At 42.1% G+C, this 19,592-nt stretch overlaps 1 protein-coding gene across 2 annotated transcripts in view; it reads left to right on the plus strand.

The window, feature by feature from the left end:
* Positions 1-19,592, plus strand: part of PKIB (cAMP-dependent protein kinase inhibitor beta) — a 155,359-nt gene that overhangs the window by 37,188 nt on the left and 98,579 nt on the right. Inside the window, exon 1 of one of the 2 annotated variants that reach the window (XM_075063910.1) lies at positions 8,115-8,289. The exons of the other annotated variant lie outside the window; for it this stretch is intronic. The gene's annotated coding sequence lies outside the window, so the exon portion shown is untranslated. Of the gene's footprint in view, positions 1-8,114; positions 8,290-19,592 lie in introns of those variants that run through there. 2 annotated transcript variants of the gene reach the window in all.

Consider the following 19,592-nt stretch of genomic DNA (forward strand, 5'->3'; position numbering starts at 1 on the left):
TTATCTTATGGATTCATATATTGTGTAATATTAAATATGATTTTCTTATTTAATGTACAAATACAAAATAAGTCTTGAAAAATTGTTGGTGCCTGCCATATTCTTCTGAAAACATGAATGTGCTACTGGCCACAAAAAGGTTGGGGACCACTGGACTAACAGAAGTACTGGAGCATAAGCTTTTGTGGGTGATTACCCACTTCATCAGCCATGAAAGCTTATGTTCCAATACTTCTGTTAGTTTATAAGGTGCCACAGGACTCTCTGTCACTTTTTACAGATCCAGACTAACACGGCTACCCCTTTGATAGGAGAAATATGGTATTTAAAGAAAGATTTTATGGGCAGAAGGAAGGAGAATATATAAAGGAGGAGATAGACAACACAACGTAGGGAAAAAAGAGAGTTAAGTGGGGTGGGAGGGAGGAAAAGAGGAGACAGATGTTAAAGGCAGCACAGGAAATGAAATGCTATGAGCCTGATGTGCACAAATGCTAAGTATCCACTCTCCAAATGAAGTCAATGTGAGTGATAGATGCTCAGCAACTGTGGAAATCAGGCCCCAGAAGGAAAGGAAGGAAAGTACAAGAAGGCAAGAGCTATGTAGTAAGTTGCATTTAAAAATATACACAATAGAAGATGGACTGAAAACATGTTATAGTTAAGTACTAAGCAGCATATAGCTGTTTATTCCTTTAAATTGGAGGGGACTCAACAATACAGTTCTTGTTCACCATAAATAGCAGGCTTAGCACTCAGTTTTGTAGCTTTTCAAACCCTGCAGTATCACTTCTCTTAAGAACCTCTAAATTAGCATTTAACAGGCTTAATGTAAAAACCATAAAAAGTCCTATGAAATTCCCAGGAAGGTTGCCCATATTTTAATTGAACTAGGAGAATCAATAGATTGTTTTTGTTTTTTCAGGTAACTTCAACGCATATTGAAATAAATATATGTTGCTGTTCCACAGTCTAAGTGTAGCCATGATTTGTATATGATGCCCAGGATTTTGAAAATAAGTCTATAATGCAGAGTTGCTAAATCATAGAAATTAGAAATGGAACAGACTTATTCCATATTCCTGCCCATCTTCATTCTATGCAAAGTTGCTTCCTATTGTACATTTTATAGAACTTGGCTGTGCTCCTAAATGCCATTACCTTGACTTTATTCTCACGAGTCACCATGGTTTTCAGATGATCTGCCGTTGATCAAACAGGAGAGCAGACTGCTAGAACATTGGTTGCAGAAGTCCTGTTCTGAGGCTAATGAATTGGGACAGAGTTTTAAAAATTCTTCTATCATGGCTGTGCTGCAGGCAAAGAAAGATATCTTCCGCACGCCAGCGTCCAGATCTGGTTAATGCAGGTTGTTTTCATCTGGGACAGTGTAGAGTATTTCTCAATGGGGAATTGGCAATTATTTTGCAAATAAGATTGCTCAGCTTCAAACCAAACCGTCTGTCTCTTTGGTAGTATAGTATGTGTGGAAGGGAAAATGCAGAATCAGAATGTCAGTTGGTGTTTCTCACTGAAATTCTGGGACATGTGAGTTAGGTCCATGAACCTTTTTGCTAATGAAGGCCAGTTGAACTGCTGGTGCCTCCATAAGAGCTGTTAACATATGGCTATAGTAGGGCAAAATTCCAGCTTCTCTGTGAACACAGATCTGTAGGAAGAGTTGACTAACCCTTACTCGGTCACCAAACCTTTGCCCTCAGTTTGAAAGATGAGCCTGATTTTTAAAGGTCAGCTGGAGCAATGCATGCACATCAATGGGAACTCTGGCTGTTCAGCCTGTCTGACAATCAAGCCCAGTGTAAACAGATGCAGAGTGTATTGAATTCCACAATTGTTTGTTCCCAAATCAGCCAAAAGATAAAGGGCTTTGTTGTAATTCATTGTTACTAAACTGAAAGTGGCAAAAGTGGGATATTTCAGTGAGACAGATATCACAGTATGTTTGTGTTTCATTGTGTGTTAACCCCCCTTTAACAGAGGAATCTTAGCCATCTCACAATGAATCACATTGTCACAGGCATATACAGACCCAGATAGGAGGATTGTGGACCCCTGTCAGTAACAACAATAATTTACAGTTTGTATCAGATGAGAAGTTCCCTGGGAGGCAGAGAATCCCAACAACACTTATTATTTACAGTGTTTTCTTTGGTGGATTGGGTGTGGTTTTTCATGATATCACTTGCTGAAATATTGAGCAGTCTTTATTTAAACCTGTGGTTTTTCCATAAAAAATGTCCAACAATATGTAGAGTGTAATATAAGTAAAGACATATTTGGTACTGGTATTGCTCAAATACCTTTAGGATTTTTTCCTAATCCTCTAGGTGTCTAAAAATATACAAACATTACAAAGTCAGCACATCAAAAGGCTTGCCTGGAAACTTTTGAGCTTTTTGAGATCTAAAACCTGTTTGTGAAGTGACAGTCATTCTACCACAGAGAGAAATTTATTGAAAATAAATCAAAGGAATAACAGTTTGTAATAAAGAAACATGTTAGTGGTTCTAAAATGTAATGCTCCATGCTTCTCTCAAGGCTTGCTTGTGGCAGAAAACACATCTTGTCCATTTTGTTTCAATAGCTCTATGCTACAGTGGAGCACAAGTATGACTGACATGCTCCTTGTAGGAAAACCATAGTCATTTCCCTCAGTTCAGCAGTAGGAACAGCCACACACTATTAGAAGATCTTCTCACTTTACCAACTGTAAATTATAGTCTTTACCCATTGGGGTCTGTGGGTGGGATCTCTGAAAGTACTTAGATGCCTATGTTTCTGTTTTGGCTCCTTTGCAATCCATAAACCTTCTACCAGACCCTGTAGGCTCCTAAAGTCACTCAGCATGTAAGTTTTCAGGGTAAAAGTTCCCAAGATGTCTATGTTTCTACGTCTGAGCATGTGCACTGTTGGCCCTCTCTATCTCCCACCTAAGACCCAGGGGAACAGGCATTCAGCCACATAACTTGTATGCAGGGTCCGATTTAATAGGGACCCTTTGAACATGCCTACCGGACCAGGTCCTATTCAAAATTAAGAAGTGCTGCTGTTATACTCACCGTATAACTTTTAGCCCAGTGGTTAGAGCACTTATCTGGGATGTGGGAGACCCAGGTTCAATGCCACCCTCTCTACCAGATGAGGGGAAGAGGATTTGAATAGGGGTCTCTCACCAGGGTGCTCACACCACTGAGCTATGAGGTATTTTGATGTAGGGGTCCCTCCATTCCTCCTGTTGAAGCCGTTTCACTGTGGCTAAATAATGAAAGAGTGGTTGGAGCAGGGAGACTGGACTGGGATCTCCAACCTTCCCAGTGGGTGCGCTAGCCACTGGATTACAGAATCATTCATACTCTATCTGTGTCTCTGTCACTGGCCCAATGAGTATTTAAGAAGTGTCATTGGCCCAGCAGTCGAACACTCAGGGAGGCTCTAGGTTTCCTGTCCTCACCTTACTATTCCTCATGTGCCCCCATAAGATTTAGATACAATGTAACCTATCACACTTAAATCTCACTAATTTCTAGCTCCTGGATGGGGAAAGTGAGTGGGTGAGTATAAATTTTTATCTGAATATTATTTTCATGGAAGAACAATTAACAGGTATTTTTTAACTTCTCTGCATAAATTTCCCATATAATCTTCACACTTAATATGATTATCCTATTTGTATGCCAGTATCATTTCTATATCTGAAGTTAGGAATATTGACTATGTATCAATTACAAGTGGGTTTACACCTGGGGAACGCCCACCGAACAGAATGCAATCAGTCTGGATGGCCACTGGGGAGAACAATAGGTCTTCTAAGATGCTAATCTCCCATCTTCCTGAGAAGTTTCCTAGGATGCTACAAACAACCTTTGACTCATGGCTGCTTTGACACTGCAGGGTCATGTGATCATGTACCTGGTACTGGACTCCATGATAAAATATCAGTGTTTTTCCACTGTGGAGTGGGACCACGCTGGAAAACAAAGGGTTCCCACCATATGTAAAACCTATTTAAGGCCAAGGAGTGACTTAATCAGTGTTCATTCTCCATGAATCTGCACGAAGGATGACTGCTGGAAATATCGAAGAAACAAAGACAAAGGATAGTTGGGGGACAGAAGGACTGAGCCTAGGCTGGGAAGGTGTCTGGCCTGTGAAAGAAATACCTGGAGTTTTAAGCTGCAGGCAAGAGCAGCCTGCCTTCAAAAACCTCTGCAAATTGTCTAAAACAACATTTAAGGTAAGAAATTACTACTTGTAACTAGTTTCTTCAGTGTATTAAGCTTAGCTTGTGTGTTTTGTTTTATTTGCTCAGTAATGTGCTTTGATCTGTTTGCTAACCCTTATAATCACCTAAAATCTATCTTTTGTTGTTAATAAACTTGTTTTTGTTTTCTCTGAAACCAGTCTGGAATTCATAACTGGGGAAGAAAAAACTGTGCACGTCTTCTTCCACATTTAGGGAGGGAGCAAATTTCACGAGCTTACTCTGTACTGTTCTCTGTGCAATGCAAGACAATGCAATTTGGGGCTTACACTTCAGAGGATGTGTGCACTTGAGTGCTGGACAGTTCCCTGAGTCCTCCCATGCAGAGCTGATTTCAATGTCTGTGTCTTTCTGCAGCTGGGCATGTCACTACCTGTGTGTGCTGGAGGAGGCTTGAGGGCCTGGCTCAGCAGGACAGTAAGGGAGCCCAGGCTGGTGGAAGAGGTTTAGATTAAGTAACCTAATGGGCCATTTTGGCCTTAAAAATCTATGAATCTGAGAAAGTACAAAGCCTGTATCAGATGGGAGAGTGCCACCAACTGATTCACCATTAGGTGCTGCAGACAGGGTAATAAAAGTGCTCCTTTCTTGGAGCTGATCAGCAAACTGGTCCAAGCCCCAGGTTAGCCTGGACTGGGTGTAAAAAAAAAAAAAAAAAAAAAAAACATGCTGCAAAGCCATATTTGAGTTACTGTGTCTTCCCTGATACTGTACTCTCCCATGTGTGTCATTGGGACTTCTGAGGGCATATCCCAAGGTTTTTTGTGCTACAGTAAGATGAGTTGCTCAATCATTTCCCCCCAGTGAATTGTGGGAGAATTTGTCCTTCTGGGCACAAAGGGGAACTGTGGAATATCACTGGAGGAATATCAGCGCTGGAATGATTTAGCCTGTGTCCTCAGTGCTAAATGGGTGGACTACCAGCCCAAATGAAAGCTGCACTCGGGTTTTAGCCTACAGCCTCAAATAAGACAGGTAGCCCAGGTTGAAAGTGTTGTTAAAAGTGGGGACTTGGCTACACTTGAGAGTTACAGCACTGGTGGTGGCTTTACAGCACTGTAACTCACTCCCCATCCACACTGGCAAGGCACATACAGCGCCGTATCTCCCCGGCTACAGCGCTGCATGTACTCCACCTCGAGGAGAGGAATAAAGAGAACAGCACTGGAGTGCCAGTGTAAACAGTGATTAATCTTACTACGCTGTAACTGACCTCTGGAACCTTCCCATAATGCTTTTAAGTAAAGAAAACACTCTGTTTTGTTGTAATGACTCTCTTTGTTTCGTTGTGAACTCGGGGCTCCCAGAGCTGCTTATCTAAAAAAAAAAAACACAGCTCCTGTTTGCTGTGAATGAGGCAGGCAGGGGGATTCCTTTGGAATGTCCACAGCTAGTGTTTGCTTGAGGAGAGAAGCAATGTGGCGAGTGGGGGCGGGGTGTCTGTTTCGGAGCAGCTGCTTATCTGGTCTGTGAGGAAAAAAACAAGGCTATTTGCATTTAGTGAATGAGAGAGGGGTGGGGGACGGGATCGGAACTTGCAAGGCAAGGAGCTGACACAGTCAGCTCCAAAAATCCACTCTCTTCCCCCACGCTCCCTGTCACACTCCACCCCACCTCCCTCTTTTGAAAAGCACGTTGCAGCCCCTTGAATGCTGGGATAGCTGCCCATAATGCACCACTCCCAACACCACTGCAAATGTGGCCACACTGCAGCTCTGGGAGCTGTCACTGTGGCCACACTGCAGCTCTGGGAGCTGTCACTGTGGCCACACTGCAGCTCTTTCCCTACACAGCTGTACGAAGACAGCTTTAACAGCCAGCGCTGTATAGCTGCAAGTGTAGCCATACCCTTAGGGAGTGGTGGAATCTCCATCCTTAGAGGTTTTTAAGATCCGGCTTGACAAAGGGCATGGCTACACTTGCAGATGTAGAGCGCTGAGAGTTAAAGCAGCTCTTGGAGACCACAGTAGGGAAAGAGCTGCAGTGTGTCCACACTGTCAGATTCAAGCACATTGGCATGGCCACATTAGCAGCTCTTGCAACGGCCACAGAGAGCAGTGCATTGTGGTTGCTATCCCAGCATGCAAGTGGCTGCAACGTGCTTTTCAAAAGAGAGGGACGGGGTGGAGTGTGACAGGGACTGTGTATTTAAAATACCAGATCACTTCAGAAAAGAGTTAAAGATAACTTCTGAGTAGTGTTGAATCCTGCTGGTTTTTGGCCTCAAACCCCAAACTTTAGTAAATCAGAGAAAACACACACACACTCTGACATGTTCTGGAGAGTGAACATTGCAAGATTGCAGATCAAGCACATCAGTCTTGCTGGACCAGTGACTACAAAATTCATGGCATGAATAGAGAACAAGTTAATTGCTCCTACTGTACCTGGGTCTAAACAGACAGAGGAATACATCAGAAAAATCTGTATCCAATACAATGAGTTTCTCAAAACTGTCTTGGGGATTTGATACACATCTTCCATTAATATGTTTAAAATTAATGGAAGTTGAGTCTAAATCTCCTAGACTGTTTTGAAAGTCTAAGTCAAGAGTTGATCAGCTAAACTCACGTCATCCACATCTGCTTAGACAAGTTCTGTTGGCATGAAATTTGGTTGTGTGGAGAAAGATCAAAATGTGAGGATCTCCATTATTAAGATTTCACTGAAACATGATGAATTAGATACAGGTTTATTTGATGTTAAAGGATGGCTGCAATTGCTGTCTATCTGGGGAGAGGGGAGATTTGGAGTTTAAATGAAAAAATAACTTACACTTTGCTGGAAGCCGATGGGTCCATATTTGGACTTTTCAAGTTCTTGTGCATCAGGATGTACTAGAGGCTAGATTTTCATAGTACATGTAGTGGACTGTGTGCAGGTTTGTGGCCAAAGAAAAAAAAGGCTGAATCTGGCAACATCTAAGTGCCAGTTATCTGTGTTTTGCTTTGCTCATGCAGCAGAATGTGTTGAAGTTTCTGATCATGTAGGATCCAGGAGATGTACTATTGGTTTTGATTGGCGGATATCCTCCACATTGTACAAAGACTGTGGAATGTAGTGAACTGAAATTAAAAAGGAGAGGGATCCAATTACTGGGTGTATTTTCCCAGTGCTCTTGGGTGAAGATGCACCAGGGTCAACATTTTTCCACTAATGCAAGGTGCAGCAGCCCTTGTGTTCTTTAATAATGTACTGGTACGCTTTGGGTTGTGGAAGGGGGCAAAAATTGATCCAGGTTTTTATGGCGCTTTTTTTTGTCTGCATCAGAGTCAGAGAGGGGTGTGTGTGTTAGGAATGGCTAAATTTATTCTCTATGCATGCCATGGAATTTGGGGTGCGAGGGCCAAAAATTGGACGGCTCAGGCACGATCCCTGGGTCAAATCCATTTGGAGGGGGGTGTGGCACTCATGCTCCAGGCTGCCTGCGGGTCCAGCTCTTTACCTTTTCCTGGTCTATTTAATCTCTACTTTCTGTAGTTTCCCATTGTCACCTAGAGGCACAGAAATTCAAACATTCCAGCAACAGCCCCTTTCATCCAGCCCGCCCCTGGGATTTAATAACATACTGGGGTGGGGTGAAGAGGGCAAATTGAATGAAACTGTCAGAGCAGACAAGAAAGCCCGGGACCGCTGGCTGCTGCCACCTCTTGATACGCGCTGTATGGATACGGCCTGCGTTCTGACTTCGCCGCTGTCTCAAGGGTTAAGGGGAGGGTGTATGAATCACTCCCCCGGACACTAACTGGAGCGCTTTAGTGAGATCTCCAGAGAAGCCAGAGAGAGAGAGGGTGCATCCCCGTAACTCCCTCCCTCCGCCTCGATGCTCATTTCTCCAGCTGGCACGGGAGTGTGAGCTGCTCCTCCCTGATGGTTAGCTGCGCGGTGCCCTCCTTGGACTGAGAAGGCTGCAAGCCAGAGGCTGTCAGTCAGGAAGGGGGCAAAGCAGGGAAACTCCGATCGCTTCTGGAAGCTCATTTGTGTGCGTCTGCTCCACCGAGTGACTGGTGAGTACAGGGGCTTCTGCTTGGGACAAGCCAAAGTTCCCCAGGTTTTAAGGTCTGCTGCGTGGTGGATTCAGATTTGCGTTTAGCGCGCGCTCTTAAAACCCACCACCGCAGTCTGTTATCGCCTGGTGCCGTGTAACTGAGCTTTCCCATCAGCTGAGCTGTTGGGAGTCGTGGATTTTTTTTTAAATACTTTGATTCTTCATAGTCCTGCCCGCGGAGTGCTGAAATCCACCTCCCTCCCACCCCCGCCCGCCCTCCTGCCTGCCTCCCTAGCCGGTGATTTCAACGCAAATCCATATTTGGGGGCGCTCTGTTTCACAACGGGGGTTGCCCTGGCGGCCCCCAGCTCGGGAGTGTCTCTCTTCTGCCCAGCGTGGCACTTTGGGTTCGTTCCCGGGCAGGTATGTTAAGTGCCAGCTGAAGAAAAGTCTCCCTGGTAGGAAGTGCTGAAGTCCGGCGCAGCTGTGGCTCCCCACACGGGATTGAAACGGGAAGCAATTAGAGAAGGCACTGAGCTCTTCCCGAGCCGGGGGACCGATGCTTCCTTCCCTAGCCTGGAAGGTAGGCAGGTAAGTGCTGGGAACGGGCCGGGGGGGTACGGTGCCTGCTGGTGTGGTCCCAGATCGTGTTGTGCTACCGGATAATTTACATCGGGGGAGAGGACCTGATTCCCCTCCTCTCCCCACATCGCTGATTACATCTTTCTGCTGATCCTGGAACGACGAAGAAAGGCTGAGAAGGAGCTCAGAGCGGTGCACTCTTCTGTTCACAGCCAGCCAAGTGCTTTCTGTGTGAGTCTTTTCATTCGACATCTGCAAAAATTCCACAAACTCCGCTGCCAGGATTATTCTGTGGCCTAAATGGTATTTGCGGGAATTATTCTCTTGGCTCTAAAACGTGCCCACGGACAGCTCCCTCCTCACGCTGAAATAACAGTAAGATTTTCACAAGTCTACATCAGGCTGACTCTGGGAGCTGAGACCGTTTTTCGAATAGAACTTCCCACAGGCCTTAAGAGTAGAAAAAGGGCACAACAGGTTTTTAGTCCGAATTGTTTCTTTATTAAAATAAATAAATAAATAAAAAATCAATATCCTAAGCAGATACTTCCTTAAAGCACTTTGTCACAGAATGTATGTTATATAGCCCTAGTTACCATTGAAACAAAATCTCTAAAAGCTGTAGTGAATGGGTGCAGCTTAGGTCAATAGCATGCCAGGAAGTCAATAAAGGTGTATGGAAATTGAGAGCACAGGAAACAATGGTTTGAGAGAAAGTGTTACAGTTTACTGCAGGGAGGGGAATACTACTTGCCTGCTCACGTAGAGTTAAAAACACATATTTTATTCACCTAATGGCTCAGACTCTCTATCCTTTCACTAAAAAGTGGATTTTCCAGTTGACTGATTATTGCCCAAATCCATCATGGTTCACAGATCCTTGAATCAAAAGATTACAACAGTTATTACCATCCTTTTAGGTGCTAGCACACATGTAGGCTGGGTTCATATAATTAAAAATTCTTTTGAAAAGTGACATGAAAAAAGTTACCCTTCAAGCAGTGAGGAAGGGTGACTCAGTTGGTTTTAAAATAGATCTGATGGTCCAATGTTTAGGGGGCTGGCTAGGGACTCTGAATACCTGGGTTCAAGGCACCCTAGACTTTCTGGGTGACTTTGGGCAAGTCACTTAAGAGTCTTTTTGTGCTTCAGTGTGTCATCAGTAAAGTAGGGCTAGCAGTCTTTTCCTATCTGAGGAAGGGTGCTGTGAGGCTATATTCATTAACGGTTTTGAGGTTCTTGGATATTAGATTAATAAGGGTCATGAGTAACTTAGATTCTTTCTCAATCAGATATAATACATTTCCCCATGCAAAAATGGTCAGAAGTGCTCCAAAGCTATTATGTTCTAATCCTTTACCAAATTTAGTTCTGAAGTTAGTCAGTTTTCAGTTATGTAAATATGGGAAAGTAAACAAGAAATATTATTTGTTCTGCTTTATCATATATATAAACATTAATTAAAATCAGCAGAGAATCCTGTGGCACGTTATAGACTAACAGACGTTTTGGAGCATGAGCTTTCGTGGGTGAATACCCACTTTGTCGGAGCATCCATGCAAAATCCATTGATTCTTTTGGTCACCTAACATGCAACTGGCATGTAAATGAACTACAATACACTCTACTGTATATCCAGTATCTAGAGACACATTCAGTTCCCATAGATTTATTTTAAAATATAAAAATAAAAATAAGAGACCTTGCTCATTCTAAGAAGGTTTTAACTCTTACAGATGGTCAGGAATTTTTCAACAAAGTATTTTTTGTCAGAAATGCTGATTTGTGGAATCTGCAACTTTTTGTGAAAACAAAAGGTTTCTCAGCTCTGCAATTGAAATTCTAGTAAAAAGCAGAGAAAGAGAGAGAAGCTCCTACTCATCTGAGGCCTGGTCTACACTACGCGTTTAAATCGATTTAAAGAGCGTTAAATCGATTTAACGCTGTACCCGTCCACACTACAACACCCTTTATATCGATATAAAGGGCTCTTTAAATCGATTTCTGTACTCCACCCCGACGAGAGGAGTAGCGCTAAATTCGATATTAACATATCGGATTACGGTTAGTGTGGACGGAAATCGATGTTATTGGCCTCCGGGCGGTATCCCACAGTGCACCACTGACCGCTCTGGACAGCAATCTGAACTCGGATGCAGCGGGCAGGTAAACAGGAAAAGCCCCGCGAACTTTTGAATTACATTTCCTGTTTGCCCAGCGTGGAGCTCTGATCAGCACGGGTGGCGATGCAGTCTCAAATCCAAAAAGAGCTCCAGCATGGACCGTACGGGAGATACTAGATCTGATCGCTGTATGTGGAGACAAATCTGTTGTATCAGAGCTCCGTTACAGAACACGAAATGCCAAAGCGTTTGAAAAAAAAACTCCAGGATACACAGCGCTGCGTGACAAGCGTAACGGGAAGCCAGAGACTCAAATGGACGCTCATGGATGGAGGGGGTACTGAGGACTCCAGCTATCCCACAGTCCACAGCAGTCTCTGAAAAGTATTTGCATTCTTGGCTGAGCTCCCAATGTCTGTAGGTTCAAACACAGTGTCTGGCGTGGTTCAGGGAATAGCTCCTCAGTTTCTTCTCCCCCCCCACCACGTGAAAGAAAAGGGAAAGAAATCATTTCTTGACTTCTTTCAATGTCACCCTATGTGTACTGAATGCTGCTGGTAGACGCGATGCTGCAGCAGTGAAGAGCAGTATCCGCTCCTCTCCCCCTCCCCGGTGGTAGACGGTACAATATGACTGATATCCGTCGTCGCCATCAGCCCGTGAGTGCTCCTGGCTGGCCTCAGGTGAGGCTGGCTGGGGGCGCCTGGGTAAAAATGGGAATGACTCCCAGTTACTCCCAGTAGATGGTACAGAATGGCTGGTAACTGTCTTCATCATAGCAACTGGGGGCTGAGCTTCATCAGCCCCCTCCCTTTCCTGTGTAAAGAAAAGATTCTGTACTGCCTGGACTGTCATAGCCCCGGGAGGCTGCCTCCCCCTCATTTTATCTCACTAACAAGTCTCTGTTTCTTATTCCTGCATTCTTTATAACTTCATGACACAAATGGGGGGGGACACTGCCACGGTAGCCCAGGAAGGTTGGGGGAGGAGGGAAGCAACGGGTGGGGTTGTTGCAGGGGCACCCCCTGTGAATACTGACACGGAGCAGCTGTGCTCTGATACACTGGTCCTCTAATACACTTGCCCCTTATTCTAGGCAGGACTGACTCTATTTTTAGAAACCATAAGGGAGGGATTGACTCAGTCCCAAGTGAGTCAATCCCAATTTTGCTTTTGCGTTGCGCCCCCGGCCGATTTCAGCCAGGGGCACTCATGATAGCAGCGGACAGTACAGAGGGGGAGAGATAACTGTCATTTCATTGCCAGTTTACTCCGGCAGTAGACGGTACAGAATGACTGGTAACCATCTCTGCTATCATGCAAAAGCAAGTGAATGCTGCTGTGTAGCGCTGGAGTATCGCCTCTCTGTCCGCGGCATCCAGTACACATACGGTGCCGGAAAAAAAAAAGGCTGAACGGGCTCCATGGTTGCCGTGCTATGGCGTCTGCCAGGGCAATCCAGGGAAAAACGGCGCGAAAGGATTGTCAGCTGATGTTTTCCCGGAGGAAGGAATGACTGACGACATTTACCCAGAACCACCCGCGACAATAATGATTCAACCCAGAATTCCAAGGGGCGGGGGAGACTGCGGGAACTATGGGATAGCTACGGAAGAGCTACCCACAATGCAACGCTTCAGAAATCGACGTTAGCCTCGGACCATGGACGCACAACGCTGAATTACTGTGCCTAGTGTGGCCGCATGAAATCGAATTTATAATATCAGTTTTATAAAACCAATTTTAGCTAATTTTATATTATCCCGTAGTGTAGACGTGGCCTGGGAGAGACACATTTGAGTCCTATTCCAAATGAGCCCCAGTGTGGACTTAAACCTGGATCTCCTACATCCTGGATGTGTTACCTAATCACTGGACTATTAAGTATCTGTCTCTTTTGTGTGAGTGGTTGTTCTTGTGAAAAATATCAAAAGGTCTAGATTTCTTTTCAATGCAGAATGAAAGATGTTGGAAACTTAAAGTTTTCATGAAATAGAATTTTTATTTCATGAAATAGAATTTTTATTTAGTAGCCATCCCTACTAACTCAATTTTCAGTCTGTAGAGAATGCTAATTGTTCCAACAATCTGAGCAGAAAATAAATTCCATTTTGGGTTTAGCAGTGTCAGTGTAGGCACTAGGAATATGAAGATCTGTGTATTGACTTGTTTATGTCTTCAAAGCCTTTTGCTGCTAACAAAAAAATCTTGATGAAGTGTTTGAGCAGATCAGAAATCCCAAAAGCAGAGATAAAATAAGGATTATTTCTTGTTAACTTCTGTTAATTGCAGATACCTTGGGGTGCAAGCTGATCCAGTTTTTTAATTTAAATTGCTAATGTCCCTTTTGAAATGGTGAAATAATTCACTACAGTGTCTGTCTATATTCTGTTGATTATGAAATGCTGCATTGTAACTGATGAAAGCTCCTTTAAAAAAACCATAAACCTAAATTAAAACACTCCTAGAAAGATGCAAGTAATTTCCAAAAACCAATCCTTTAGTGCACCATAAGAATGAAAGTTTTAATCTTATGCTTTCTATTCCATGTAGGTTGGAATATGCATACCAATCCAGTTTAACTAAGTTTAATCATGTCACAGCAGTTACAAGTTCATGCAGGTTATGCTGTTTCACTCTGACGTGCTATAAAAATAGAAATCTTTAAGAAATCCAGACAAACTCAAAGAAAGATATTGATGTGAACCATAGCATCCAAAGATAGAAAAGACCTGTTAGGTCATCTAGTTATCTGCCTGTCAGTACAAAAATGTCCCCTAATGTCCATTTATTGATAGACCAGTATAATTATCTATTTCAAACAAGATTTGAACCCCACATTTGGTTAATAAATCATTCATGAGCATGTCTGATTTTCATAAATTTTTATGCTCAGGGATCAGTTAGAAAAAAGCAAAGCTATATGTATTCTTGTAATCTCTGCACACGAGATACTTCCCATAGTAGATGGTGGAGATGTTCAAAATATTATGATGCCTGCTTTCTGTGCTCCTTGGGCATGGCTTGCCCTCAGTGGGACCCAGATACACCCAGGGACTCTGCAGGTCTCTCTGGGTTTGGTTTCTCCTTGATGGGACTCAAGGGCCCTGTTTGGCTCCTCTTGGCTGAGTCTCCTTGAGTATGAATCCTTGATAAGGGTGGATGGAGAGGGCAAAAAAAAGACAGTAACCTTCCAACTCACTCACATATGGCACAATGAGCTGTCACAGAGTAGATTGTGAAGATCTTCCTAACTGGAACCTTTTTCCAGCTGCCCCACCCCTCCCTTTTTAACATGATTGGAGGAACAGTGAAATAGTTAACAATGGTAATTTTTAAAGTATTAGTATGGGGCAACGGAGTTAGCACCCATTGAAATGAATAGGGCAGCTCACACCTCTTAGACTTATTGTTTCAATTTTTGCAAATGTAGGCAGAGGTCATAACATCAGTGAGATTCAGGTCATGTTTCTGAGACTCTCTCAGCTAGACATTTTCTTTTTTTTAAAAAAGTAAGCTTAGATTCTGAAGAGCAAGAAGGCGGCATGAAATAAATGCAGGTATGCCCAATAGGTGCTAGCCCATTCTGGGCCCTATATATACTATTCAAAAGTAAATTGTTGTGCTCAATGATTTTCATCCTTCAGAGTATTTGTGAACTGATTGCTTCTACGGTTTGGTGTTCAATACTGATGTTTTGTGAGTGGCTGTCTAAATCATATGGTGGTATTCTATTCCCTGGATTATTAAATGGGAGACCAACACCAAGTACACACAAATAAACAAACAAACAAAACCCCTTCCAGCATAAATATTTGGATAAATGAACATTTGTGCTAAAATTTGTGAAACTACTTGAATTTGTATTTTCATGAGTATGTGGTGGTTAGCAATGAGTATTTGGATAACTAATCAAATGACCCTCCAAGGATCATAGCAAACCAAACATGACAATTTATTTGTGAAAATTTTCACAAATCAATTTGCTTACTAAACACAGCTGGTCAAATAATGTTTGGTACAGTCTAACTTTAAACAGATGAAGAAACCTCTCTTGAAGATTACTCAACAAGCTAATAGCTTTCTTTTAAAAATCTTTCCTGTTTTAAGTTTTCCTTTTAATTTTATCCCATCACTCCTAGTTATGCTCCTTTTTTTATTATGCTCAATCTTCCCTTCCTTCGAGTTCAGTGTCACCAAAGATTTGTAGAGTTTGGTTATGCCTCTTGTCCCCAGTAGTCATTTTAGCACTCCAGTTTGCCAGAATTATCATAACAATGAGATTCCAAGTATGAACCACGTTCCAGGTGCAGTTGTACCACAGGCTCACAGAGGGGGCCTATTACTTACTTGATTTGATTCTTCTGTGGATGGGTGGCCAAAGTTGGTCTAACTGTTTTGTTATCTCTTATTTACTGTGGTCAGAAAGTCAGCATTCATCAACAATTACTGCTCAGTGTTATTTATGAGAACATAACATTTCCCTATATTTTGAATAGGAAATAACTGTGGTATCTCATTTGCCACTGTGTAAATAACTGAAGATAAATGTTGACTTTTAAAAGGTAATCCCTTTTATTTAGTCTCTGCTATCATCATTTCTTTTATCATTACTGCCTTCCATACTTCCCCCTCCGAGTCAATACTTGTGTTTGGAGTATTTTTTGTCAGATGTATCAGCTTGGGTTTTTGAAAGCTGAATCTCATTTTGCAGCACTGGAGGTATCATCATTTGAAGTATGGATAACCCATAATTCTGAATAAGCATGCTTTAAATAACATTAAGATTTCTGTCATGATAATTGTAGTCGATAACTTAATACTTGGTTAGTCACTTTGCTGTGAGAATAATATATAAACTAAATGTTTCCCCTGTCATACTGTTTAAATATGAATATACAGTACTATAGTAAAATGCAGCAATAAATTCACACTACTCTTGGCTCTTTTGGGTAATGTTGATCACTAATTTGGCTTCAGAACCACAGAGGGCTGGGATAGTAAATTCATTTGCTAATTTCTTTAATATAGTAGAATATATGTCATCTGAACTTGCCTTCTCTCTCTCTCTCTCTCTCTCTGTGTATGATCTAGTGTAAATTATTTTTCATATATAATAGAGACCATTTTTTAAAAATATGGATCTGCACCAAAAGTACATTAAGCTTTTCTTAACATGCATTAAAAATGATTTAAATATTAACATCTGTGTTTGTTCACTAAATACTCAAAGTACCAGCTGTGCTTGTACAATAATTAAACTTGACCTTGTTCTCCTGTGACACTAGTGTTACAATTTGGTTGTGGTTGTGGTGGAACACTTGGATGTGAATGAGTTTGAGACAGAGATTTAAATATTTGCTGTGACATAATGAAAGTTCAGAAAAGGAAACCACTTATATGCTTGCTAGAAAGGTATAATTTGGAATGTATTTGTATATGTGTATATTCATATACGTTACAGAGAATACCTGATGATGTGGTACTGAATGAACTTGCAATGACCATATTGCTTAAAAGGGATAAAGCCATGGTTGAGTTATTCAGCTGATACTAAATGAGTGCCAATGAAATCTTCATATCACACCATCATGAAATTCACCTCTCTGCATGGAGCCAATGCACCATTTAAGTGCAGCTTGAGCTCTCTTTGCTATCAGTATTCAGTCCTGTGGTAGGGAAATAGGGCCTGTGGATATTTAGGATTTCTTCACGAAATCATATCTGCTCAGACAGAATTGCAGCCTTTAGCAGATGTGAAATATTTCATCCTCATTAATAAGTGTGTTTTAATATTGCTTTAGGAACTAGGAAAGATTAACATTAAAATGAGCCTATAATTATAGTCTTCATCCTTTGCAACAATCTAGCTTTGGTTCTTTGGCAATATGTACTGTGCTGTGCACATATTATAAGCAATCAGTAAGTACAGTTAACAAGGCTGAATTGTACAGTCCATGCTCAGCTAAAACGCCTACTGACGTCAATGGGAGTTTCCATTGAATAGGAATTGTGGGATTAAATCAGTAACAATTTGGAGAACTTAAAAGGTATGTTGTTGTGGAAAGGATTCCTGTGTCCGGTGACTGCTCATAGTAGTTTAGAGCTGAGCAGGAAAGGCAGCAGGAGAAAGGGGGAAGAATATGTATAGAAATTGGGCTTTTGATTGGGCATGTAGCTCTGAAAATAGTGTTTGGAATTCAGCTGGGTTTTCCTCAGCGGTACACAGTAAAGGCTGCATATTGCCTGGCAGTACCTTAGGGATATATTTATGTTCCCTAGGACCTAACCAGTTGTGAAATAGCTTTGTACTGAGCTGGCAGATGATATGATCAGATTTTAAACAATCTTATAGTAGTTCATTTTCATCCAGGATATAGCTGGTATGTTGAGAGCTTCTCTGCTTTGTCTACACTTAAGTCAATGTAAGTTACAATAGTGGTTCTCAAAGCCGGTCTGCCATTTGTTCAGGGAAAGCCCCTGGTGGGCCGGGCTGGTTTGTTTACCTGCCACGTCTGCAGGTTCAGCTGATCGTGGCTTCCACTGGCCATGGTTCACTGCTGCAGGCCAATGGGGCTGCGAGAAGCAGCGCGGGCCGCGGGATGTGTGGGTCACAGGGTCTACACTGCACTATGCAGCAGGAGATGCTTTCCCACCAACATAGCTTTTCCACCTCTCATTGAGCTGGATTACTGAAGTCGACAGAGTGCTCACATCAGTTTATCATGTCTTCACCTGATCTGCTAAATTGACCCTGCTAAATCGATTGCAGCAGCACCGATTTAGCGTGCTGTGAAGACAAGCCCTAAGCTAAACGATTTTGAGGCTGCCTTATAAAACTTCCTCCAGCCAGAATGGCACAGAACAGCTCAGGGGTTGAGGAATAAAATACACACTGATTATTGCTGTAAATAGTGCTGAATTTCTAATACCATTTCTTCCAGCAACTAATACATGACATACAGTGAAAGTCCTATTTGATGGAAGAAATGCAACAAAAAATAAGATGAGTATCTCCCAATACTGTTGTTGTTTGGCTTTTAAATCACTTCTTGTTTTGAGGGTTTACAGAAATTAATTTTTGTTACTTGTGTTTATTTAGTTTTATTCCTAGTGCCAACTATAATATTAGTTCTCATTTTGAAAGCTACTTTTGTCTGTGCAATTATATTTGGGACCAATTATAAGAAGTAGATGTCAGCATGTTCACTCCCACAAATCATGTAGGCTGATAAAGCCTCTCACATTTTCTTTCAGTTATATACACTACAAAACGACACCTGTAAAATTAGAGGCTAAATTGAAGTGCCGGTATATTTAAAAACATAGTGTGTAATATTAGAAAGCAGTTCAGTACAGTTTCTAGAGTGACTAGGAGCAAGGACCACCTAAATTCTATTCCTGGTTCATTATTTGGCCTTGGACAACTAATCACGTATCCAGTCATATTGTCTCATATCCAGATTACTCTCATGTAGGGGGATGGAGGACATTGGTCCTTCTTGCTAGTTACTGTAAATAAATGTACTGTACTTGTGCCTGCAAATCTGTGGATAGGTGTTTTTAAATAAATTCAGATAAAATAATGTTTTGTTGCACCACATATAGTTTTTGGATCTGTTAAATAAAAGAACCAAAATAATTGGAACCAGAAGAAATTATGTCATCTGTAATTTGCAGGAACTACTCAGAGTAAGCCTGCCCACATTTTAGCCTGCTCACTCTTCTCTCACCATCTACAGAAGCTGAGCTGACACATAAGATTAGCTATTTATTGAATCTCCAGGACCCCTGGTTAGACCTTGGAACATAACTCCATTCCTGAAGCAGAGACTTGGGCTGGTGACTAGAGTCCACAATCCTGGAACTTTGGCTCTTCTATTACCAATTTTTTCTCTTTAAAACGTGATGGATTTTTCTCCAGAGAAGATCCAGTTTGCTTGAGTATAAATTCAGCGCTAGTCCTCTGCAAAATTGCTGTCCTACCACTTGATTACAATTGTCAGATGTGGCTGAAATATAAAAAATGAGGGGAGGGATTCTTTCTCTCTAGAGTAAATGAAGATAGAACTTTTAATAATATTTGATATTTAACATTTTATATTGCCATAGCACCTAGGTATCTCAACCAGGTGGGGCCCCATTATGCTAGAGACACATTGTACAAAGAGTTAGTAATTGACAGCCCCTGCTCTGTAGAGTTTACTGTGATGTTTTCCAGGGGTATCCAGAGTTGTGATGCACCTCATTACCACCTGCCCTTAGCATGAGGGACCCTTGTATGTACCCTTAGTTTGGGTCAGCTTCCCAACTTTACTGGCCACAGGCAACACAAACACTTCTCTCTAGGCCTTGTAGGGCCTGCTGCCATGCTACAGGTTAGTGACTGGTCCATCTCTTGAGCCTGGATCTCCCCTGATTCACTGGACACTCACAGTATTCACCTATCTGCTGCCCACAAAGAAGCAGTACACTCCAGCTTACCAGCTCCACCTCAGATCACCGCTCTGCTTAACTTAACTCACACTGCACTTAGGTCTGTTTACAATGAAATAAGAATACATTTATTTAACAAAGTGCAAAGACTCGAGTAATGGAAGAAGTACTAGAAACAAAT

The sequence above is a fragment of the Chelonoidis abingdonii genome, chromosome 3 (assembly GCF_003597395.2).
Source record: "Chelonoidis abingdonii isolate Lonesome George chromosome 3, CheloAbing_2.0, whole genome shotgun sequence".
In the NCBI taxonomy this organism is placed as follows: domain Eukaryota; kingdom Metazoa; phylum Chordata; order Testudines; family Testudinidae; genus Chelonoidis; species Chelonoidis abingdonii.